The 25,906-nt window shown below is 40.3% G+C and overlaps 1 long non-coding RNA gene across 6 annotated transcripts in view; it reads right to left on the bottom strand.

Moving 5' to 3' along the window:
- LOC135278041 (uncharacterized) overlaps positions 1 to 25,906 on the bottom strand; it is an 80,204-nt gene that overhangs the window by 31,143 nt on the left and 23,155 nt on the right. The window contains exon 2 of one of the 6 annotated variants that reach the window (XR_010345592.1): positions 10,850 to 10,941. The exons of the other annotated variants lie outside the window; for them this stretch is intronic. This is a non-coding gene — a long non-coding RNA (uncharacterized LOC135278041). The remainder of the gene's footprint in view (positions 1 to 10,849; positions 10,942 to 25,906) is intronic. 6 annotated transcript variants of the gene reach the window in all.

Raw genomic sequence — 25,906 nt, 5'->3', positions numbered from 1 at the left:
TAGAGCAGGAGGCATCATCCAGGCCAGTAGCTCTGCCCATGACCTGTTTCCCACGTACTCCACCTTCCATTCCTCACCCTACCCCCAGAGCCAAGTCCTGTATCAGCCCCACACTTTTCTACAATGGCATTCAATAATGTGCACATGTTCCTGGTTTAAAAAAAATGTGCAAAGGATTTAATAGATATTTCATCAAAGAAGATATACAAATAGCCAATAAACACATGGAAAAATGCTCAACATTACTATTCATTAGAGAAATTCAAATCAAAACCTCAAGGAGATGTTACTTAACACCAAGTAGGATGGCTAAAATAAGAAAGACAATTAGTAACGAGTGTTCATCAGCATGTGGAGAAAATGGAATCCTCATTCATTGCTGGTGGGAATGTAAAATAATTCAGCAATTACTAATGGGTCCAGGTTTCTAGCTTCTTTTGGGACAATGAAAATGTTTCAAAATTAAATTGTAATGATAGTTGTGGAACTCTGAATACACTAAAAAACACTGAATTATGCACTTTAAAATGATACATTTTATGGTAAGTAAATTGTATCTCAGTAAACATGTTATACCAAGAAAGAGTTCAGAGAATCACGTGGTGGATCTGCCCCAAGACCATTAAGTAAAACCAAGCCCTTCGATAATAATTTACATTTACTGAGTGCTTATTAAGGACCATACTTTTTCTAAGTATTTTATATGTATTAACTCATTTGATCATTACAATATCCTATAAGGTAAGTATCCCTGTCCCTATATGTAAAGAAACTGACATGCCCATGATTACATAATAGTAAACAGCAGAATTGGGATCTGAACTCAGGCTATCTAACTCCCAGCCTGTATGTCTTAAGCACTCACTATTTGTTCTTTTAACCACTACACTGTACCATACTGCTTCTCTGAGCATATGGTGTCCATTACTAGAACACAACAATCTGGAAACCCAATTAAAATACTACTAGGTGTTTTAAGCAAAGGATTATGGAGCAAAAGGAACTTGATATTTTACTCTAAAGAGCTGTATATTTTGGCAGAAGTCAACATTATAACCAAGAAGAATCAGCCTACTGTCAAAGCCTGGTTTGCCAAAATATGAGAAATGATAAAACAGAACAAGTCATCACAGATTAAAGCCCCGTCCTACCCAAGCCCAACAGACATTTGAGTGTCTGTTGTATGCCCTTTCAAAATTTTATCCATAAGCAAAACAATGCAACCAGAAAAGACCAGATATTACACATGCCATAACATTGACTTCTGTAGGATAAACAGTGATTTGACATCAAGAAGAAATATAAATATTCTCATCATCTGCTTTGATGTGTATGCTATTAGAATTCCTATGTCATTGTCTAAAAATTTACCTTTTTCTTTTGCTACTAGTGCCATTGCACTAATCTGGTGGGGAAAATCGAAGTATATATGACAGGTTAGAGAATATTTCAAAAGCATTTCTTTCCTTCACAAAATAAAAGGCAACAAAGATCTGTTAAGCAGATTGCAAAAGGGTAAGGTGATAACAATTCATGCTTTATAATAGAAGTGACATTTCTTTGCTCTTTTGTTTTAAAATTAAACTACAGGATCCTGCTTGACTGATATTCAAAATCCTAATGTTTTGCGACTTATTGGCTGCACAAAGTACTATATGTTCAAAAAATGATGTTGATGTTGATGTTGACTCTAAAATTTTCCTACATACAAGGACACATTCTCATCTCTCTCACCCTGGGGCAGGATTTTCATGGGATAAGAGGGCAGGGAATTGGAGTAAAAACTTCATCAGGGGGGTGAAGTTAATTGGCTTGGAGGTATATCCAAATTAAATTCCAACTGCAAACAACAGTCATCACAATCTTAGTCCTGAACAAGGTGTGTGCCTGTCAGAGATGCGGAAAAGAAGAAAAGAGGTAACCAGCTGATCACTGATCTCTCCTCACTCCCTTCTATGTCTCACTTACCCCTAGCCCCAGGCCTCATTTCCACCATGCTGCCTTCTGATGCCTCCCTACATCTGTTCTACACTCCACCACCTCTGAGTGTTGGTTCATGTTGCCCACATTCCTGGAGATGCCTTCCTATTTCTACTGAACCCTGCCTCCCTCTCCATCACAACTCCCAACATACATACTCCCCACCAAACCTGCTTAATTCCAGGATATTTCCATTAACTGTCTTTCATTCATTTGATAATCTTATTTAACTAGCATCCACTCATTTAGAGGAAAAACTACAGGCCAAATACTGCCAAAACAACCTTTCAAAGACTATTGATTTTCTCCAAGGAATTTTGTCATTATAATAGTGATTGTGTATATTTATATCATAACTCTACCTCACTCTCTGTTCTGTTACTCGATGAGACTTGCCTGATCTTTGTACCTTAAGCACTCTGGACTCAGGCATACAACTGATACTCAGTAAATTCTTGTTAACCTACTGAGAGGTTGGGTTGCCAAGAATGACTATTCTAGCTACAGTCCATGGTAAGAGAAAGTAAATGTCCTTTGTCTCACATTTCTGAGCCACATGAATCCAACTGACTTTTAGTCCATCATCCCCCTTCCTTCAACCTCCTCTCCAAAAGAGATAGGGAATATTTATCTCCAAGAAGTAATCACATATCCCATTCAATTTTGGCCAGAAGTAGGAACCCTCAGACCCCAAATTCTAGTGCATGGCCTAAAAGGCTGCTCATTACCTGTGAGCTGAAATGAAATTTCAGAGTGGTGGACAAGGAGACAGGATTTGAGTCCCAATGCTGCTACAATTCATCTATGACATCCTGAACAAGTCATAATTTCTTGGAGGTTTAATATCCTCATCTGTAACATGGAAATGTTGGTGCCTTCAGAAGTCTCTTGTGAGGATGAAATAAGGGACTGATAAGAAAGTGCATGCATTGAAGTGAGCAGATCACCGGAGGTTAGGAGTTCGAGACCAGCCTGGCTAACATGGTGAAACCCCCTCTCCACTAAAAATACAAAAATTAGCTGGGAGTGGTGGTGAGTGCCTGGAATGCCAGCCACTTGGGAGGCTGAGGCAGGAGAATCGCTTCAACCCAGGGAGTAGAGGTTGTATGAGCTGAGATCACACCACTGCCCTTCAGCCTGGGTGACAGAGCGAGACTCTGACTAGAAAAAAAAAACTGCAAAGGCTTATAAAAACATATTGAGAAGCCTCTTCTGCCTTTCTCTGGTTCACTTACCACTTTGCAAAAATCCCCAAAAAGCCTTCCTAAAACTAATTCCACATCAATGACTCAGACCTTTAATCTTTGCCTTTTGGCACTACAATTTTAAATCAAACTTCACAAAAGAAAATTATCACTGACTTTCTCTGCAAACAGTCACACCTCAACCTCCTGCAATCTGGCTTTTGTTCTCAGAAGTCTAATGAAGCTGTATCTTGAACGATCATCTGTGAACTCAATTTGCTGAGTCCAAGGACTTTTTTCTCTCGACAGCCTGCTGGCCATGGGAGGCTATTGATCATTTTTCTCTCTCCATTTCTGTAAGATAGCAATAGTGTGATTTTTCTCCTACTTCTCTGGCCCCCTTCCTCAGGGGTTCAGTAGAAAAAGGATGACATCTCCAGGAATGTGGGTAACATGGACCAATACTCAGAGGCGGTGGAGTGTAGAACAGATGTAGGAAGGCATCAGAAGGCAGGATGGTGGATATGAGGCCTGGGGCTGGGGTAAGACTTAATAAGAATTTACTGAATATCAGTTGTATGACTGAGTCCAGAGTGCTTAAGGTACAAAGATCAGGCAAGTCCCATGGAGTAACAGAATAGACTCTTTGCCTACACTCCCTCCTCCTTCCACCTCCTAACTGTGGTATTCTCTGATCTTCTCACTTCCATTCTCCTCTTGCATGTCCCACTCGCCCTCATGGTCTCACTGACCCTCATGACTTCAGTGACCAGTTTCTAAGCAGAATGGCCCAGTGTGTAGCTCATTATCATGGACTTTCTCTGGAATCAGTCACACCTTGACCCCCTGCAATCTCCCCATCTCTCCCCAGGTCTGCTGGGTGCTCCCACATACATGGGCTGGAATCAGCTTGACTGTGTCATGCCTAACACAAACCTTATTCTTTCCCTTAAATGGCTCTTCTTCCTGCATTCTCCCTCCCTCAACCCACACACGTAGTTAGTTACCCACCCAACTCCAGTAGTTCTCTTTTGCAACGTCTTGTCCAAGTCCTCGTGACTTCATGGAGAACTGTAGTAATAGCCCTGCATCTATCTTGCATCTCTAGTGGGCTTTCCTTATTGATAAAAGGGGGAGGATACAAGTTTTGATTTGTTGTTTAGTTACACAATAGCTTTTAACATTATACCATTTTACCAGTTTTTTCTTTTCTTTTTTTTTTTTTTTGAGACAGAGTCTCACTCTGCCCAGACTGGAGTGTAGTACCAGGATCCCAGCTCACTGCAACCTGCACCTCCCCAGTTCAAGTGATTCTCATGCCTCAGCCTCCCAAGTAGCTGGAACTACAGGCGCCTGCCACCATGCCCGGCTAATTTTGTTTGTTTGTTTATGGTAGAGACGAAGTTTCCCGGTTTCACCATGTTGGTCAGGCTGGTCTCAAATTCCTGGCCTCAAGTGACCCGCCCACCTTGCCTCTCAAAATGCTGGGATTACAGGTGTGAGCCACCGTGCTGGGCCAAAAATTTTTCTTTGTTTTTTCTTCTTCTTTTTTTCTTTTTTATTTTTTTGGAGATAAGGTCTCAATCTGTTGTCCAGGCTGGAGTGCAGTGGCAGTGGCATAACCATAGCTCACTGCAGCCTCAAACTCCTGAATTCAAGCAATCCTTCCATCTTAGCCTCCCAAGTAGCTGAGACCACAGGTGTGCACCAAAATACCAGGTTAACTTTTTAACTTTTGTATAGAGACAAGGTCTCACTATGTTTCCCAGGCTGGTCTCGAACTTCTGGCCTCAATCAATCCTCCCATCTCAACCTCCCAAAGCACTGAAATTACAAGCATGAGCCATCTACCTTGGCCCTTAATGGAAATGTTTTCTAAGTACCACATTTCTGCTAAGCATTTTGTGTATATTGTCTTAGGAGGAAGGTTTGGGTTTATTATTCTCATTTGGAAGTACAAAGATACAGTAAAAGATTATATAAAAAGTGTTTCTCAGATCAACAAACTGGGAATGATATGGTTTCCCAAAAATATTGCTGGCACAGTTTTTCCAACTTTGCAAACTTCTACCCTATCTGAATTGGTCCTTGCTTCAACACGAGGCACCAGATGCCCAGGTTTGCAGATGGGATCTTCTTTACTTCTAAGTGCCTAGGGATCCAGTACCTTCCCTGACAATTGACGCCCAGCCTCCCATCCTACCCCTCCTACCCTAATGCCCTGCCTCATGAAGACACCAACCCCAATGCATCCTTTCTTAATTTTCTGCTGTGCACAACTTGATTTTCTCTGCTGCATTGCTGGAACACTTTTCAGTTGTCACCAATGCCAAACCCTTGCCTTCTGCCCTGTGAGAAGCTTCATACCTGTAGTTCCACTCAGGGACTAGAGCCTACGATGCCCCCTAAAAGTACGTGATGTTTCAATATGGTCGTTTTGAATCTGTCTTTTGAGGCTATTCATATTTTAACATTTATCTCCCTTATAACCCTATAACCCTAAAGGGCAAATCATAGGACTTTTTTTTTTTTTTTGAGATGGAGTCTTACTCTGGCGCCAGCCTGGAGTGCAGTGGTGCGATCTCGGCTCACTGCAACCTCTGCCTCCTGCATTCAAGCGATCCTCTGCCTCAGCCTCCCAAGTAGCTGGGACTACAGGTGTCTGCCACCATGCCCGACTAGTTTTCTGTATTTTAGTAGAGACGGGGTTTCACCATGTTGATCAGGATGGTCTTCATCCTCTGACTTTGTGATCTACCCGCCTCCGATTTGCAAAATGCTAGGATCACAGGCATGAGCCATCGCCCACGGCCAGGACTTTCTTTTTATTGCTAAATACTGTGTCCAACAGATGATGTAATCCTATCACTATTCCCCTCAACCCTAACTTTTTAACTTTTGTATAACTTCTACCCCACACTGACCTCAGAATGCCACGTCATTCTTCTAGGGAAGTCCAGTCCACAACTTATAGCCCTGCTTGAGCTGGTGGGAGGTGGGGGCTTCTTCTCACAGCCATAGTATTTGGTCCTGTGCCCCTGCCTTTTATCCCCTTAAAGGGAGAAGCTTGACCCCCACCCGCACCCCAGCATCAACTCCAAGACTCCCGCTACCATCTGCCGCTCCCTTCTCTCCTTGCAGCTGCTTCCTCTGTTCCCCCAGAGGATCCTCCCAAGCTCAGTGAACAGATTCAGCTCTGGTACATTGATTCCTTCACCTTTTACAGTCTCTCATCACAGCTGCCATTTGCCTAAAGTCACAAAACAAAATCTTAGCCAAAAATTTCCAAGATAATCCAATCTCTAATTCTACGCATTGCCAGGAGTTCTCTCCAGGAAGCTGACTGTTGAATTAACTGAGGACAGCTGTCTCTCTGTGATGCACATTCTTAGATTATTGCTCCCTCAAGTCAACACCTGTCTGCCAGCTTTTTATTTAAAATTGCAGGGGTAGGCTGGGTGCGGTAGCTCACGTCTATAATCCCAGCACTTTGGGAGGCTGAAGTGGGCAGATCACAGGTCAGCAGTTTGAGACCAGCCTGGCCAACATGGTGAAACCCCATCTCTAATAAAAATACAAAAATTAGCTGAGTGTGGTGGCGGGCACCTGTAATCCCAGTTACTTGGGAGGCTGAGGGGGAAGAATTGCTTGAACCTGGGAGGCAGAGGTTGCAGTGAGCTCAGATTGGACAACTGCACTCCAGCCTGGGCAAAAGAGCAAGACTCTGCCTCAGGGAGAAAAAAATTTGCAGGGGTAGTGGCTAAAGATCACCAGCAACACTGAGACATAATTTAACACCCGGCACCAAAGGGGGCTCGTAGAAAGGGAGTATGAAAAATCAGAAGGAGGCTGGGTATGGTGGCTCACGCCTGTAATCCCAGCACTTTGGGAGGCCGAGGTGGGCAGATCACCTGAGGTCAGGACTTTGAGACCAGCCTGGCCAACATGGTGAAACCCTGTCTCTACTAAAAATAAGAATTTAGCCAGCCACAGTGGCGGGCACCTGTAATCCCAGTTACATGGGAGGCTGAAGCAGGAGAATCGCTTGAACCCAGGGGGCGGAGGTCACAGTGAGCTGAGATCGCGCCACTGCACTCCAGCCTGGGCGACAAGAGTGAAACTGTCTCAAAAAACCAAAAAGAAGAAAAATCAGGCAGAAGCAAGACCTGTGGATAGACTTGCCCCCACTTCAAGAACCATCTGCATCAGAACAATCACAAGAGCACAAACTAGGACAGCAACAGGAGGAGTCTCCTTCCACACTAATTCACAAAGATGTTTATGCCCCAGTTCCCAACTAAAACATCTTTTTATTTTTGGGGGGGGGGGCTTTGAGGTCTATGACCTAGTTTTTTATTTACCTTTTCTACCTAGGCTACTGCCTCCACATTCAAAAGGACGAAGCTGTTCTATTTTATTCCAGGTAGAAGTGGTCTTCCAGGGCTACTCCTGAATGAGAATCGGGAGCAGTGGAAAGATTTCTCCTTTTCTGCTCCCATTCCCCTCCCTAACCCTCCACACACAGCTTCTAGCCCCTACTGACTGGCCTGGAATTCTATCAGCTTGTCATGCTGAAGCATAATCAAATGATTTTGGTACTAAGTTAAAATGGAAATATCACAAAAAGAAATGCAATTTTCCTTGCTTCCTTCCTTCTTTCCTTCCTTCCTTTCCTTTTTTCCTTCCTTCTTTCTTCCTTCCTTCTTTCTTCCTTTCTTCCTTCTCTTTCCTTCCCTCCCTCCCAGCCTCCCTCCCTCCCTCCCTCCCTCCCTCCCTCACTCCCTCTCTTCATCTTTCTTTCTTTATTTCTAGGGATGGGGGTCTCGCTATGTTGCCCAAGCTGGTATCAAACTCCTGGGCTCAAGCATTCTACCCATCTTGGCATCCCAATATGCTGGGATTACAGGTGTGAGCCACTGTGGCCCACAATGAGTCTGATCAGTCATTTGCATTTTGATAAAAAGTAGTTGAGTGTTTCTCTTTTCCACTTTCCGCAAAGCAATTGTTGAGAAAAAAAAAATGAGTCTCAGACAATGCGAAGGATATAAAGGTCATGGAAAAATCTAGAGTCCAGCTGCTTACGTCACATTCTAGCCAAAAGCAGGGTCATGGGTATTCCTGTTTCCATTTCTGCCATATCCCCTCCGCCTCTTGTGGTATCTAAGAGACAAACAGCTCACCACTCCCATCACTATCTGAGAAATGAGAGAAAGAAAAAGTAGATGGATCACAAGTCAGGAGTCAAAGCATGCAAAAAGAGATTAAGTCAACTCGAGGAAGGTTCTGTTCCTCAAATTTAGCCATATTTTATTATTAGTCAACAATCGATGCAAGTTCAGGACTTCAATGACCTTTACTGTCAGAGATACAAGAGCCCATTGATGCACAGCAAGAACACCCAATTCCTAGAGCAAGAAGGGGAGGGAGGAAATAACCCTGCAGTCATCACTTTGGGACCTTGAGTGACTTCTTTTATGGGAACCTGGACCAAAGATCTTTGAAATCTTGACAGAGTAGATGCCAGCACCATGCTTCCTGTACAGCCTACAGAACTGTGAGCCAATGAAACTTCTTTTCATTGTAAATTACCCAGTCTCAGGTATTCCTTTATAGCACTCCAAGAATGGCCTAACACACCAGACTTGAGTAATAATCCTTCTTGTAAAAGCCCAAGTTGAACTGGAATTGGTTTTCTAAGTTTTACTGAGTTCCCACAGAAGGCCAAATCCATGTTTGGGTAACCAGAAGAACTGCACCTAGCCAGTTGGCACCTAAGTGTCACTACGAAAAGGCTTCCTTTTCTGAGACTGAGAAAGTTCAGGTTGGACTCCACTCCCAATTCAAACTCTTGCCTGGGAGCCCTTTGCTGGGCATAATCTTAACACATATACCCAGAGCACAGTAATTAACATAGTTACTATTTTAGTCTTGAAGAAAATACTACAGGCGCACACCTGTAGTCCCAGCTGCTTGGGAGGCTGAGGCAGAAGAATTGCTTGAACCCAAAAGGCAGAGGTTATAGTGAGCCAAGACCGCACCATTGTACTTGAGCCTGGGTGACAAAGTGAGACCGTCTCAAAAAAAAAAAAAAAAAAAAGATTGGAAAGTCTTATATCTTATATTAGAATAGAAATTACTTAAAATTTTATCAATAAAAATTTTCAAATAGTTACCATCAATTGTGTATATTTTTCTGACACGTGTTCTCCAGTGATTTGGTATGTTTCTGTCAAGGATGCTTGCCCAGCAGAGGCGATGGCTCACACATGTATTCTCAGGGCTTTGGGAGGCCAAGGTGGGAGGATTGCTTGAGCTCAGGAGCTCCAGACTAGCCTGGGCAACATGGTAAAACCCCATCTCTACAAAAAATACAAAAATTAGACAAGTGTGGTGGCACGTGCCTGCAGTGCCAGCTGCTTTCCAGGCTGAGGCAGGAGGGTCGCTTGAGCAGGGGAGGCAGTGGTTGCAATGAGCTAAGATCATGCCATTGCACACCAGCCTGGGTGACAGAGTGAGACCCTGTTTCAAAAAAAAAAATATTAAGAATGCTTGCCCAAGACACGGGACTACTTTCCTTGGCAGTTATAAAGTGATGAGTACTGGACTGGACTAATACAGGGGTTTTAGTTTGTACCCAGCCACCAACCAGCTAGACTCCTGGAATGATCTTCCATTCCCCATCTGGCAAACTCCTACTCATCTGTTAAGAATCAGCTCAAATGCTGCCTCCTCTGAGAAACCATCAAGGACTACCCCCAGGAAAGTCTCTGGGTTCTCATGCATTTTGCTTATACCTCTTTTAAAGTATTTTTGCTGTTTCATAATTTTGGTTTTCCTATATGCTTTTCTAACCAAAACATAACTTTCTTGAAGACAGGCAATGTGGTCTAGTATGTTTACTTCCTTGGCACCTAGCACAGTAGTTGACTTAATGAATGATTAAATAAATGAATTAGCTGTATGACCCTAGGCAATTCATATAGCTTCTCTGATACTGTACTTTCTTCATCTGTAAAATGAAGGTATCTGTATTAGTTAGGGTTCTTCCGAGAAACAGAATCAAGGAAGAGTAAGATAGAGAGAGATTTATTATGGAAATTGGCTCACATGATTATGGAAGCTAAGAAGCCTCATCATCTGCCATCTGCAAGCCGGAAAACCAGGAAAGCCAGTGGTGGAATGCAGTCCTAATTTGAAGGCCTGAGGACTGGGGTGAGCAGGTGGGGTTCTGATAGAGTCCCAAGAGCCAGAAGCTCCAACATCTGAGGGTAGGAGAAGATGGATATCCCAGCTCAAGAAAAGAAAGAGACAATTTGCCCCTCCTCTGTTTTTTGTTCTATTCAAGCCCTCAGTGGATTGGATGATGTCCACTCATGTTGGTAAGGGTGGATCTTCTTTATTCAGTCTATCAATTCAAATGCTAATCTCTTCTGAAAACACCGTCATGGACACACCCAGAAATAACATTTTTACCACGTATCTGGACATCACTTTGCCTAGTCAAGGTGAAATATAAAATGAGCCATCACAGCATCAGTCTATTTTTCCAAATCCTGGCCAGCTCAAATGCTCCTTGAATGCATAACATTCAGTTACAAATATTCCATCTAGGCCTCACCAAGTGTAGGGCAGACAAAATTGCCTTCGGAGTTCTGCCATCTCCCCTTTGTACCCTCTCCACTCACCTGATTCCCCTTCATATCTTGATTAGGAGTCTTTTCCATACACCCTTGAACTCAGTTACTTGAGAATAGTGTCAAGGTTATGAGCACAGAGCCTGGAGACAGAGAGATTGAGTTCAAATACTGGCTCTCGCACTTATTAGCTATATGACCTTGAGTATATGACCTTGAGAGTTATTTAATCTCTCAATTTTCTAATTTTAAAAGAGATGATATTCATAAAAATACCCACCTCATAGGATTGTCTAACATAGGCTCTGATCAAAAGGAATGGATGTCAACCTTAAACAACTAGCACAGTCTCTACTGGACACAGGACTCCTCCCTCCTCACCTCCCTCCAGTGCTGAGTCTGTTGCAGTTGTTGACTCTTATTTTTGAGAATGGGTAAAATAAAGGCTTAGTAGAAGATGTACGCATGCACACCTAGATATTTTAAATAAGGCAGAGGGGGTGGGGCAATTCAGGTAGTAAGTCTAGGCCCTTTAAGGCTCACCTCAAGGCAGATGCTGAAACTTGGTTGATTTAACTTAGACAATGAATAATAAGATTAGGGCTATAGAATTCACTCTTCCTGGTTTGTGAACAGAATATGTATCTCCTTGTTATCAGAGAGTAATATTATATGGCTTCCCAAGATTTATATTTCTTTTATTATATCTATTATATATTATTTTAATAATACCTAATGTTAGAATAACACTTTATTCATTTTCCTGTAAGTATTATAAGCTTTTTACAACCTTGTGAAGTGAGTAGAGCAGATATTATCTGTCCCATTAAAAGAGGAATTACTAATTTATTGTATCTGGGAGTGTCTAACACAAAACAATTTTGACAATTCTCTGGAAACATATAGATATTGATGAACCAGGAGCATTCTCTGAGAAGGTAAGATGGTAACTTAGATTTTATTCATCAATTTACTGGAATCTAGCTGTAAATCTTAGATACCTTTAGAGTCTAAGTATAATAACATATTAATAGATGTGTAGCTTAGAAATGGTTGGTGTTGCAAATAATATATTACTTCACTTATTCCAAAAATAAAAGGTAAGTAGCTTTTGTGATTCACAGAGTAAAGCAGAAATAGAAACATAGCAAATACATGGATTAGCTATAAATTGACATAGCAACATCCCTGTGAGATGCAAATCTATAAGGAGCTAAGTAGACTATTTCTCCTACATAGAAATGAGTATGGTTATTTGGTCACAAATTAAATTCCACTTGACTTTGCAGAATATATGATGCAGAATGAATAATCTTTACTCTGGTAATTAACAATTATATTCCAAAATTATACTCACAATCTTTTCTTATTGTTCATTGTATTAATATAGATGTGACTTTTAAGGAATGCTTGACAACAGTTAAAGCTGATGCATTAAAATGTGAGTTTGGGCATAGATATGAATTTATGGAATAGATATTAATGTATAATAGTATAATAGATATTAATGTATAATGAATCTTCTGCCTTGAATTCTAGATAAGTATTTGTTTGCTGGTAATCTTATTTGGTAAGACCAGAGTAAATTAATTCTATCAATTCATCACTAAATGCAATTCCTGTGAGGCTTTATTCCTGAGTGTAAGGAAACACTCTTTGTTTATTGAAGAAAATGACGGAATCACATTTTGGCAAAATGATGGGGAGTAAGCAGATGGAAAATGGGAGAAAAGCCACATGGGTAATAAAAATCATGAGTTTTCACCACATAACTAAAATATAAAGCAAAATTCTCCTGGGAACCCTATAGGTCACTTGATTTAACAACAGTGATTTATTTTCCATTCATCAAGAGTTCTACACTTAAGGGGCAGAGGGAGTCTTATGACATATGGCTCTCAGCACCAGCTGTGACAGGGAAAAAGGGCTGTTGATAGAATAATCCTGACCCAGATAATGAGATCCTTAGCTGGCTGCATCTAATAGCTTCACAGGACATCTTAGGATGGAAGTCAGCCAAGAAGGCCATCTTCGTTTGCCCTTTACTTTAATTTGGCACTAACAGTAGATACTTATTTCTCTAAAAAATAAATTATTTAAAAAAAATTTAGCCAGGCGTGGTAGCTCACGCCCGTAATCCCAGCACTTTGGGAGCCTGAGGTGGATCACAAGGTTCAGGAGTTTGAGACCAGCCTGACTAACATGGTGAAACCCCATCTCTAATAAAAATACAAAAATTATCCGGGCGTGGTGACGTGCACCTGTAATCCCAATTACTGAGGAGGCTGAGGCAGGAGAATCACTTGAACCCAGGAGGCAAAGGTTGCAGTGAGCTGAGATTCACGCCACTGCACTCCAGGCTGGGCAACAGAGCAAGACTCCATCTCAAAAAAAAAAAAAAAAATTAATGGAGTGATTTCACTTAATAGTCTAGCCTGTATCTCAAACTAGGAACAAATCTTTAAAAATACTACCTGTCTTGCTGGCTTATTTCATTCCATTCTGTCCTTGTGATGTCACACTGGGTGTTATATCACAACTACTGAGGGTGGAGGGACTGATCAATAACTAGAGCCATTGGGATGTGAATGCAGGGGGGAAATGGCCTCTAAAGAACTCTGAGGCCCAGTGTGGTGGCTCCTGCCTGTAATCCCAGCACTTTGGGAGGTTGAGGTGGAAGGATCTCTTGAGCCCAGGAGTTGGAGACCAGCCTGGGAAACACAGTGAGACCCCCATCTCTACCAAAAAAAAAAAAAAAAATTAAATTAGCTGGGCATGGTGGTGCATAGCTGTGATCCCAGCTACTCGGGAGGCTGAGGTGGGAGTATTGTTGAGCCCAGGAGGTTTAAGCTGCAGTGAGCTGTGATCACACCACTGCATTCTAGCCTAGGCAACATAGTAAGACCCTGTCTCAAAACAAACAGACAAATAAAAGGAATTCTGGATCTACATCTGTTTCGCCAGACTGGGATCGAGCAGCAGCAAGCCATAAATGTTTTCTAATTAGGAGTACGCCATGATCAGATCAAAAAGTCACAGTGATGATCATATGGAGGACAGACTGGAAGAGAAAGACAGTGGACTTCGCACTATCACTTGGAAAGTTCTAGAAAGAAGAGAAATGCTGAGAGACTAAGACAGTGGTTCTGGGGATAGAACAAAGAAAACAGTCAGCAGTTATCAGATCCTGTCCATTCTCTCTCTGAAACTTCTTTACCAATTTAGTCAAATGTCTCAATAATGTCCTTTATGGCATTTTGTTTTCCTCCTGTCCAGGATCTTGTCCAGGGTCACATACTGTGTTTGTTATGTCTCTTTAGTCTCCTTTAACTGAAACAGTTCATCAGCTTTTCATTACCTTTCATGACACTGACATATTTGAAAAGTACAGGTCAGTTATTTTATAGGCTGTTTCTTAACTTTTGTTTGTCTGATGTTTTCTCAAGATTAGATTTAGGTTATGCATTTCCAGTGGGAATACCACATAAGCAGTGTTGTGTCCTTCTGAGAGTCACATCTGGAGACCACATGATGCCTGCCTGCTCTTCTTTGCTTATGTTAATCTTGATTATCTGTTAGGATATTGTCTGGTTTCCCCACTGTATAGTTACTGGTTTCCTCCTTGTTACCAATTTGTGATCAGTGGGAATATACTTTAAGATCATAGAAATACTCTGCTCTTCAACAAACTTGCCTGCCTAGATTAAGTATTCTCTGATGATTCTTGTCCAGATCAATCTTTACCATGAAGGTTGCAAAACTGTAATTTTCCAAATCTTCCCCGCCTTCCACCAGAACTTCCATTTTTAAACCAGACACATTACTACCTGAAATAAATGATTATATACTCCAGTTTGGTCATGGTTTTTTAACTAAATCCTAACAAGTGTTCTGTGGGATTTCCAAGAAGTCTTCTTAAAAATGCAAAGGTGAGGTAGAAGTGGGGACTGGTGTCTTCCTCCTCTTTCCTAGGAAGAACATGGTGTAAGAAGAGAAAAGAGCAAAATACTAGGGCCCCAAGGGACACTGAAAGTTGCTAGGTAACCAAAAAAAAAAAAAAAAGTAACCTGTATAGAAGTCTGAAAAAATCAAACATCAGAACCCAGTGGTGCCTCCAGAATCAAAGGAAGGAAGATGTTTAAGGAGTACAGAATGAACAGTTTAAATATCATAAGGAGGTCAAAATAAGGACTGAAAAGTCTCTACTGAATTCAGCCATTTGGAGGTCTTTGATAGCCTAACAAGAGGAATTTTACTAAAATGGATGGGAAACCTGGACTGTAGCAAGTTAAGAACCAAAGACAAAATATCAGCATTAAGTTTACACAACTCTGCCACAAAGATTGCTTCAAAAGAAAAGGAATAGGATCGGGCAAAAACTAACCCTCAGACTATACATTGAGAGCAAAGATACTATCTTCTTCCATCTTGACTTTCCAGTCAGATGTATGCTTGCACATAGTAAACAATGAATAAATATAGCTGAATACAAACTAGACAAAAGAAGCCTCCTCCCTTAGAGACCTCACACTCAAGTAAGTAAACAAATGGAGTAGGATGCATGGTTAAGGGTTTTTTCAGGATAAAATATAATAGTTTTTCAAGTTTATGGCATTATGCATACAGCTCTGTGAGTTTTGACAAACAAACGTAATCATAAAGCAACCACAACAAATTATTGAGTATTTCTATCACTCCCCACTCCCCAAATTCCCTCATGTCCCTCACCCACACCCCCTAGTCCACTGATCTAATTTTGTCCCCATAGTTTTGACTGTTTCAGAATGTCATGTAAATGGCATTCAAACAGGAGTCTATTTGTTTACTAGATAATCATACCAGAGCCTTTTGCATCTGGTTTATTTCATTTAGCATATAGCTTTCAAGATTCATCCGTCTTGTTGCTTGTATAGTTCATTCCTTCTGATTGGTGAGTGGTACAACGATTTGTCTATTTCTCAGTTCATGGATATTTGAGTTGCTTCCAGTGTGGGGCAATTATAAATAAAAATGCTATAAACCTTTGCATATAGGTCTTTGTGTGGGCATACATCTTCATTTCTTTTGGTCCTTGGGAGAGGATTACTGAGTATAAATTAACCTTTTAAGAAAACTGCCTAACTTTTCCCAAGTGATTATACCATTTTGCATGCCAACAGTGTATGAGTTCCTGTTGCTTTGGATCATCCTCAGAACTTGACATTGTCAGTTTAAAAAGTTTGGCTGTTTTAATACATGTACACTGATATCTCGTTGTGGTTTCAATTTCCATTTCCTACTGCATTTGCAGTCTGTTAATTACACTGAGTATCTCTTCACGTATTTATTTGTTGTTTGTACCTCTTCCTTGGTGAATTCAAATCTGTTGCTCATTTTAATTATTGGGTTGTCTGTTTTCTTATTATTGAGTTGTGAAAGTCTTTACATACTCTGAATTCAAATCCTTTATCAGATAAGTGTTTTTCAAATATTTTCTCCAAGTCTGTGGCTTGTCTTTCCATTTTCCTAACAATATTTTTTGAAAAACAGACGTTTAAATTTTTGATGAAGTCCAATTTATCAAGTTTTTATGGTTCATACTTTCATGCTCTGTCTCAGAAATCTTTGTCTAATTCAAGGTCCTATGTTTTCTCCTAAACAGTTTATAGTTTAGATTTTAGGTCTATAATCTATTTTGAGTTAGGTTTTGTATGTGGAGAGAATAGGAGATTTGAACATATTTATTATTAGAGAAAAAGAGCGACTGAAGATATATGATCTAACAAAATTACAAAAGAGTCAAAAGCAGGTTGGAACAGAAGTTCATGAGGACACAAATGAATCCCTTTTCCCACTAAAACAGAAAGGAAAGAAATTAAAGCAAAATTTGTAAGTGGGTGGGGTTGGGGGGAGTTACATGGTATCACTTCTTGGTCTGCATTTTCTCTGGAAGGAGACAAAAGCATCTGATAAAAGAAGAGAGATGAGGCTAGAGAACAGTAGGTTGGAGAAGAGTAACTAAGATCTGGCATAGAAACTATGGAGAGTGGGGAAGAAAGGTAACCAGTAATAAATAAAAGGGAAGCTAAATGATGGTAGGGACCCAGGCAAGTCTGGAAACCTTGAAATTGCAATTGCTTTTGTTAGGCAATTGTCCTTGGTTGTATAGCTGAACAAGATCAGCATACAAGCCATGAGGCCAATGCAGGAAGAGGCTTGGCAGAGGACACAGAGTGAATTCACAGAGACTGATGAGAAGGGACACTCCTGTTTAGACAGGAGAGGAAATGAGTCCAAGAGAAATGGATAGGAGGAGACTATAAAAAGCGGCTGCAGGAGTATGAGGTCTAGGTGAGGCTGACAAGCAAACTCCAAATCCAGTGGTTATTCTGTGCTTTTCTGCTCATGGGATCAAATGACATATATGATCTATATATCAGTTAGGACTCATTTGGTTGCAAGTAAAAAAATTTGATTTAACCAAATAAAAGTGACATAAACAACACAGATTTGTTTTAGTTTTGTTTTTTCTGCACTTTGTGTCTCTTCCACAACAAGAAGCCTGGAAGTAGGAAGCTCTGGGAATGGTGAAATAAGTGGTACGACAGTGCCAGGATTCTGGGGTAATCTCTCTGCTATTGGCCTGGTTTGCCCTCATAATTACAAAATGGCCACCAGAACACCAAGCTTTACATCTTGGCCATACTTCTTTCTTTTTTTTCCTTTGGCATTTTAAGACATTTTTATCGTGGACAAAATCATAAAGAAAAGTAACAAAACAGCAAAGTGAATCCCATGTGCTCATCACTCAGCTTCAACTATAGGCAAACATGCTTATCTTCCACCGCCACCCACATCCCTCTTCCTGGGTTATTCTGAATCAGATACCAGGTGTCTGGCCATTCCATGCTGGAACTCCTTCTTTACGTCTTTCCCTCATCCCACATAGCCAATCCATTAGCATGTTCCACAGTTTTTTGTTTGTTTTTGGTTTTGTCTCCAAAATATACCCTGACTGTGTCCTGCCCTCTATCTCCATGGCTGCTACTCTAGTGCAGACACCATCATCTCTCATCTGCACCACTCCGAGAGCCTCCTAACTGGTTTTCCTGTTTCTTCTCTTGTCATGGCCATATTTCATAGTTAAGAAGAAGGAAAAGGGTTTATACTTATGGTCTGTCTTTTCACATAGAGGAAAATTTTCCCAGAAGTCCTTTCCTCACTAGATTTCCCTCTGCTCCCATTGGTTGGTATACAACCTCCTACTGGTAAAGTTGACTGGTTTACTAATTAATTAATTAATTTCAGCCTTAGGTTTTCCATTTACCTGACTTCTTTGATGTTAGTCTGCAGTCACATATTAGATACTGCCACTAAATCGTCTTCATATGCTGAACTTGGATCTTTTGTGTTTTAGCTAACAAATGGATATCTGAGGTAGATAGAGGGAGCTACCTGGTAGGCAACAGTTTGATTTCAAATATATTACCATTTTCCTCTGCCTCAGTGTTTTTGCAATTATTTTAATAGTATTTGCATTTTACCTTCATTTTACCAAAAGTATAAAATATAAAATGAAAGTGTTAATAATGGGAATTAGAAGCACTGGTTTTATAAACAGTTGTGACAGTCAGAAAGATAGGAATCCTCAGCCTCCTCAGATGCTTTTTTAGCCATAAACTGGTTAATTTTTATACAGTTGTAATGGAAAAACACACAATTGATAACATGAGTAAAATGCTAGAAGCATATTGCCAAAGGTTATACCTAAAGTTTCATATAGATATATACAATTTTTTTATACTCTGGAATAAACTCCTCCTTTTAGCATATAATTCTATTGTTCAGCTTTCACACATTTGATTTAAATCCACATTTTCACAAACTCCTGTATGAAAAGGGGATCATTTTCCTTTCTTTATATTCAAAATTCTCCAATCCTGTGATTTTGCTGAATCACCTTCTTTCATTCCCCCACCAATCCTTTTACTCTTAAAATAAATCTAATATTGCTGTTCCTCTTATGTTTACCTCTGACTTTTCCTCTCTGTGCTGAACTACAGCTCTCCCTTCTCAGCCCTTTTCATTGTAGTTGTACTCTTTTTCCTTTTCTCTATATTGTTGGCCAAACATCTCCATTATTTTTCTTTCCAGAGTGATTCTAAATGCTTTTAGGTAAAGTGATTAGAAATATAGTCAATGTAAGGAAGAATTAGACATTAAAGTAACTCATTTGTTGGCAAGTGCCACTGTTTCTTAGTATGTTATTGCATGTAGATTATTTCTTGCTCAGCCTCTCTAGGCCATAAGAACTATTCCTCTGCTCAGCACATCTGTGACTATCCTGTTATAAGCACTAAATGTAACTTTAACAAACAAAATGCAATGAACAGTGCACACAGAAGACCTAAATTCCAGTCTAATGTCTGTCCTTCATATCAAAATAAACACAGCAAAATCTTACTCATTTACATGTAGTAGAGTGAAAACTCTACATATGTGAAAAGTCTGAATTACAGACTTTTAAAAACTAAATCATTCAAAAACAAGCAATGGGGAAAGGATTTCCTATTTAATAAATGGTGTTGGGAAAACTGGCTAGCTACATACAGAAAACTGAAACTCAACCCCTTTCTTATACCTTATACAAAAATTAACTCAAGATAGATTAAAGACTTAAATGTAAGACCTAAAACCATAGAAACCCTAGAAGAAAACCTAGGTAATACCATTCAGGACATAGGCATGGCCTAAAACACCAAAAGCAATGGTAACAAAAGCCAAAATTGACAAATGGGATCTAATCAAACTCCAGAGCTTCTGCACAGCAAAAGAAACTATGACCAGAGTGAACAGACAACCTACAGAATGAGAGAAAATTTTTGCAATCTATCCATCTGACAAAGGGCTAATATCCAGAATCTACAAGGAACTTCAACAAATTTATAAGAAAAAAACAAAAAACTCCATCAAAAAGTGGGCAAAGGATATGAACAGACACTTCTCAAAAGAAGACATTTATGTGGCCAACAAACATGAATAAAAGCTCATCATCACTGGTCATTAGAGAAATGCAAATCAAAACCACAATGAAATACCATCTCATGCCAGTTAGAATGACAATTATTAAAAAGTCAGGAAACAACAGATGCTGAAGAGGATGTAGGAAAATAGGAACGCTTTTACACTGTTGGTGGGAATGCAAATTAGTTCAACCATTGTGGAAGACAGTGTGGTGATTCCTCAAGGATCTAGTACCAGAAATACCATTTGACCCAGCAATCCCATTATCGGGTATATACCCAAAGGATTATAAATTATTCTACTATAAAGATACATGTGCACATATGTTTATTGTAGCACTGTTCACAATAGCAAAGACTTGGAATCAACCCAAATGCCCATCAGTGATAGACTGGATAAAGAAAATGTCACACATGTACACCACGGAATACTATGCAGCCATAAAAAAGGATGAGTTCATGTCCTTTTCAGGGACATGGATGAAGCTGGAAACCATCATTCTCAGCAAACTAACACAGAAACAGAAAACCAAACACCACATGTTCTCATTCATAAGTGGGAGTTGAACAATGAGAACACATGGACACAAGGAAGGGAACATCACACATCAGGGCCTGTCAGGGGGTGGGGGGGAGCAGGGGAGGGATAGCATTAGGAGAAATACCTAATGTAGATGACAGGTTGATGGGTCTGCATATTCTGCACATGTATCCCAGAACTTAAAGTATTAGGGAAAAAAAAAAAAAACTAAATCATTGTATTCCTTTTGGAAACATATAGTAACTTGAACTACTAAGAAGGGGTTTCTAAGTAGAAGCTCTAGTTGCCTACTTTAGTGATGTAATAACATTTTGTAGTTAGTAGGATCTATCTGCATATAAATAGCAAATGCATTTATCTCCTTTAAAAACCATTTCTTCTTTTAAGTAGGCTAACATCCTAACCACCACAACCACATAATCACAGTCTCACTTAGGGGACATTTGCTTTCTTTAGATAGCAGTAAAAGTCATTCCTTCCAAGAATGGTTTCATTAGCAATTTACATTTTACATTATTTTAATCTCTATAGAGTTATATGCCTGACAAATTTAGAAGGGGTTAGAAAGGGATAGACTGAATTAAAATAGTGTATATGATTTCAACTGCAAGGGACAGATTCAAACATTGCCTTAGGCCTTGGTGACCCTCAATTTATCACTCAATTTACCATAAATAATTAGGCAGTTATTTTGTTATATCATAATATATATGGGTCTTGAGGTTAGAGAAACAAATCAAGATTATAATGAAAGTTTGTACCAAGAATTCACAGGCTTTGAAACACTAAGATACAGCACTTAACTGATGCCCTACCTTCACCTCCCAAATTTATTTCAGGGATAAGAAAAAGAGAGTAAGTGCCATTCAAACCCCATAAGATTTAGAGTAAGACCACTTTAGTTTTTACCTGGTGCACATGGCACTGTGACCCTGAACAAGACACACAACCTCTCAAAGCCTGTTTTCCAGCTACAAAATGATATTACCAACCTTAGATCATCATTATTACTATTTATTTTAAGACAGGGTCTTGCTTTGTTGCTCAGGCTGGAGGGCAGTGGTGTTAACACAGCTCACTGCAGCATCAATCTTCTGGGCTCAAGTGATTCTTCCACCTTAGCCTCCTGAGTAGCTGGGACTACAGGCACGTGCCACCATGCCAGGCTATTTTTTTTTTCTTAAGAGACAGGGTTTCGCCATGTTGGCCAAACTGGTCTCGAACTTCTGAACTCAGGTGATCCTCCTGCCTCGGCCTCCCAAAGTGCTGGGATTACAGGTGTAAGTCACTGCACCTGGCCAGAACATTATTTTTATTATTAAGTTCAATCATGTGCAAGAAAATGTTTTGTAAACTGTTTAGTATCATTCAAATGCTAGAAATGCTAGAATAAAAATGGAGAAACAGGAGAAATGTATACTTTGTTTTCGTTTGTTTGTTTGTTTGTTTTTTGAGACAGACTCTTGCTCTGATGCCAGGCTAGAGTGCAGTGGTGTGATCTTGGCTCACTGCAACCACTGCCTCCCAGGTTCAAGCGATTCTCCTGCCTCAGCCTCCCAAGTAGCTGGGACTACAGGAGCGCACCACCACGCCCAGCTAATTGTTTGTATTTTAGTAGAGACAGAGCTTTACCATGATGGCCAGGATGGTCTCGATCTCCCGACCTCAGGTGATCCACCCGCCTCTGCCTCCCAAAGTGCATTTTGTTGTTTTTAAATAGAACTGTTCTGGTTTTGGCTTAGAGGAAATGTTTTCTCTGACACCTGGCACCTTTTGAAAAACTACTAATAAACTATTTCACCTGTGGTTGACTTGTAATTATTTCATACTTCTGTGAAGAGAAGGAAATATAATAGAAAGTAGTAATTTTAGACAAATTCTCAAATCACCCCTACATTCTTGAAGACTTTTTGGTCAGGAAAGCATCCCTGTGTAGATGAAATATGGAGTTTAAATTAGTTTTACAGAAACAGTTAGTTACATTGTTAAAAATTAAATCTCCATTATGTTTTGTTTGAACAAGAATTAGTTTTATGGCCAGGCGCCATGGCTTATGCCTATAATCCCAGCACTTTGGGAGGCTGAGGTGGGTGGATCACTTAAGGCCAAGAGTTCGAGACCAGCCTGGCCAAAATGGGGACGGCTCATCTCTACTAAAAATACAAAAATTAGCCGGGCATGGTGGCACGTGCCTGTAGTCTCAGCTACTTGAGAGGCTGAGTCAGAAGAATCGCTTGAACCTGGGAGGTGGAGGTTGCAGTGAGCCAAGATCATGCTACTGCACTCCAGCCTGGGCAACAGAGTCATATTCTGTCTCAAAAAACAAACAAAACCACATGACTAGTTTTACGAAGATAATTTAGTAGTAGAGTCCTGAGAAATGACAGAAAAGGGCTGAAGGAAGTAACTGTCTTTAACATTTGTTGTAGTTTTACATAAATAGAAAACAAAATAGCAATTATTTACTAGACTAGATCATCTAACTCCAGATGCTGATAGGTAATATCACCAACAAACAATTTGTTTATTGTTAGCAGGACTTTAAGTGCTGAATGAAAAGCAAGAAAGAAGAGGAAAAGTAAATATGTAATAATACAATATCTATCACAGCTCAGAAATTCAGAAATTTCACTCAGGTCAAAATGCCAGACATTTCACCCCTGCCAAAATCTCCTTGGAGAGCCTGTCTGCCTGCAGACTGGAAGGACATTCCTTAAATAATAGGGGCTGTGCTCTGATCTCTGACCAGCTAATTTGACTAGGGGCAGTCGCTTGGCCCAAACTGAGTCAATCATATTCTCAGAGATGCAGAAGCTGAAGTGGATGGTGTTGACACTAAAGATGCAAGGTCATGAAAAGTTGTTGGCAAAACTGGCAGCATGGCAGCCCAAAGCCATATGCAAGTCAGCGTTATGAGGGAGAAGAAACCAAAAAAAAAAAAAACTTACAGAGATGCAGAATAACTAGTCTGCAAATAGGAAAACGGAGCAGATGTGAAACAAGGACAAAGAGACTGGGAAACCAAGCAAAGGGAGGACCAGAAAGAGGGAGAGAAGCTGTCTGATCACACATGTTTTCTTCAATTGGGTTCTGTATAATACCTTAAAATAAATCTCCTTCCCTTTACTTGTGCTGGCTCCAGTATGTTTTGATTCCTCAGAACCGGAGGTTACTTTAGTAAGATATGCACCGATTGGACTAGAGCCAAAAGTAAAAAAGTAAACAAGAAAAGCATCTGAATAGCCAAATTGCATTTCCAAAATACTATATACAGAAGCTCATGGGGTACTAAAAATCTTCTATTACTTTTAAAATTTGTATAACAGCTATATTGAGATTTAACTTACATACTATAAAATTCACCCTTGTTTCATTGCTTGTTTCCTTTTAATTTTTTAATTCTATCAAGCTTCCAGATCTGGTGTTCAAGTCTATGAGTAACTTTATTAACAGACAGAATGGCCGGTAGAAGCAAGCACACCACAGCAATAAAAAGTGACAGTTGACAGCCTAGCAGCAAAGGAGGAAACAGAAAAACTATAAATAGGAGTACAATAATTCCAAAGGAAAAAAAAAGGGCAATCTGAGGCCATTTAGAGTGTTTTGTTAGTCTCCTTTGGTTCCGAGGAACAGCTCAAGTTACATCTAATATCAGGGGAAGGAGTTATTAGGAATGAAGGAAACAGGGATCTCAGCCCCAAAGGGCCTCGTGGGAACCCAGGAAAGGCCAAATCACCAAGCCTCTGGAAGAAAAGGAGCTTCGAGAGCCAGAAGCCTCATGACCCAGGCCGTCATCAGGAATCCAAGGTTACCCCAGGACTTCAGCATCAGGAGTTCACCTCAGCGATGAGTTATTTTTGTGAATCAGCTCTCCCTTCCCTCTGTGCTTGTCAGTGTTTTTCGGTTTCTCTCCCTGCCTCTAACTGACTTCCTCATCCTTTCTTTGGAATTTGCAAACTGGCGACTCCTGACCTATTTCAGCCTGCAGACTCATTGTGTTTGGCCAGCATGGCACCTTCGCATTGTTGAGGAATTCCGAGGCATCTGGGCGTGGCATGAGCTTGGCAGTCCCCGAATCTTTACGTGCGGTGCCGGATCACCTTCGCCGCGCCCTCTTCTCTCATTGACACTGCCTGCCTGTCTGCCAAGGGCACCTGAGTGTGGGATCCTGCCCTGTATTTCTTCTTTACCCTGCAGCTTCTGCTCATCGTAGTATCTGCTTTCTCATCAGTTTTGCTTGTTCTATCCCGTGGGCTCTCTCTGTATTGTATATCCCTTTAGCTCCCACTGCTAAACAGTCATTCAAATTCTCCAAAGGGAGAATCTGGATCATCTCACCCATTTTTGGCTAAACTTGTCCCATTTGTTCATAGTCTAGAAAGCGGCCAGCCTATAGGATAGCTGCTTTGGGTCACGTGTCAGCTCTTTGCCCAATCAGTTGTGCCTAAGGGGCTGCCTGGCCCACTTAGACCAGAGCACCACTGTCCTAGGGCTGACCCTTCCCAGAGGCTGTGGGCAGAACAGCTACCTTTAGAAAGCACCAAGGGACAGGTGGCCACCGTCACTGTCAAGTGCACTAGGTAAGAATGACCCAACTCTATAAAGCCTAAAAAGCCCCAGAGAATCAGGCTCCATTTAGCCTCCCCAGAAAATTAACGTCTATGACCGTACCGGGAGTCTTTAAAGAAAAGTTTAGATTGTGTTCAGTTTCTTCTATTTAAGGAAGCAGTGTACTAGATTTTGGAGTAATTTCCATTAAAAATTATTAAAGTAAAAATAATAAAAGATATTTAATATGTATTCATATTTGGGAAAGCTTGGGTTTCTTTTTTTCTCAATTTAATCTCATTTTCTTTGGAAATGGAAACTAGGAAGTTGTTGAGAATATATCTGAACATTTTCTAATCTTGGGTTTTCCACTAGCAAATTCTTTTGTAATACAGTGGCTGAATTTCCTCATCGATAAAATGAGGATAATAATAGTACATCTTTACCAGGGTTGGCACTTCTGAGAGAAATCCAAATAAAACATTTAGGACAGGTACCTGGTTCACAGTTAGTGTTAACAATTGTTAACTATTAGTATTACTACTGCTGTTGTTTTGTTGTTCTTATATAAGTAAGGGAGCTATGTACTAACATATTAGTAGAGTTTTTGTAATGGTTGATAATTGTTGAGGTTTTCCTATTTGTACATACATAATTACTTTTTTTTTTTTTTGAGACAGAGTTTCGCTCTTGTTACTCAGGCTGGAGTGCAATGGCGCGATCTCGGCTCACCTCAACCTCCACCTCCTGGGTTCAGGCAATTCTCCTGCCTCAGCCTCCTGAGTAGCTGGGATCACAGGCACGAGCCACCATGCCCAGCTAATTTTTTTGTATTTTTAGTAGAGACGGGGTTTCACCATCATAATTGCTTTTCCTTAATACAGTGTTCTAACTCTGTCATAAAAATTGTGTATTGCATTTCCAATGAAAACAAATTGCTTCAATCAGATTGCTTTATTGTATAACAACAGGGTATTGTTTGGGGAAATCTGAGCTTATTTTAACCCTAGTGCTGGT

The sequence above is a fragment of the Aotus nancymaae genome, unplaced genomic scaffold (assembly GCF_030222135.1).
Source record: "Aotus nancymaae isolate 86718 unplaced genomic scaffold, 86718_ANA_hifiasm-v0.15.2.pri h1tg000036l, whole genome shotgun sequence".
In the NCBI taxonomy this organism is placed as follows: Eukaryota; Metazoa; Chordata; class Mammalia; order Primates; family Aotidae; genus Aotus; species Aotus nancymaae.
Note: the sequence above shows the minus strand (reverse complement) of the source record. Positions and strands in the feature narration are given on the sequence as shown.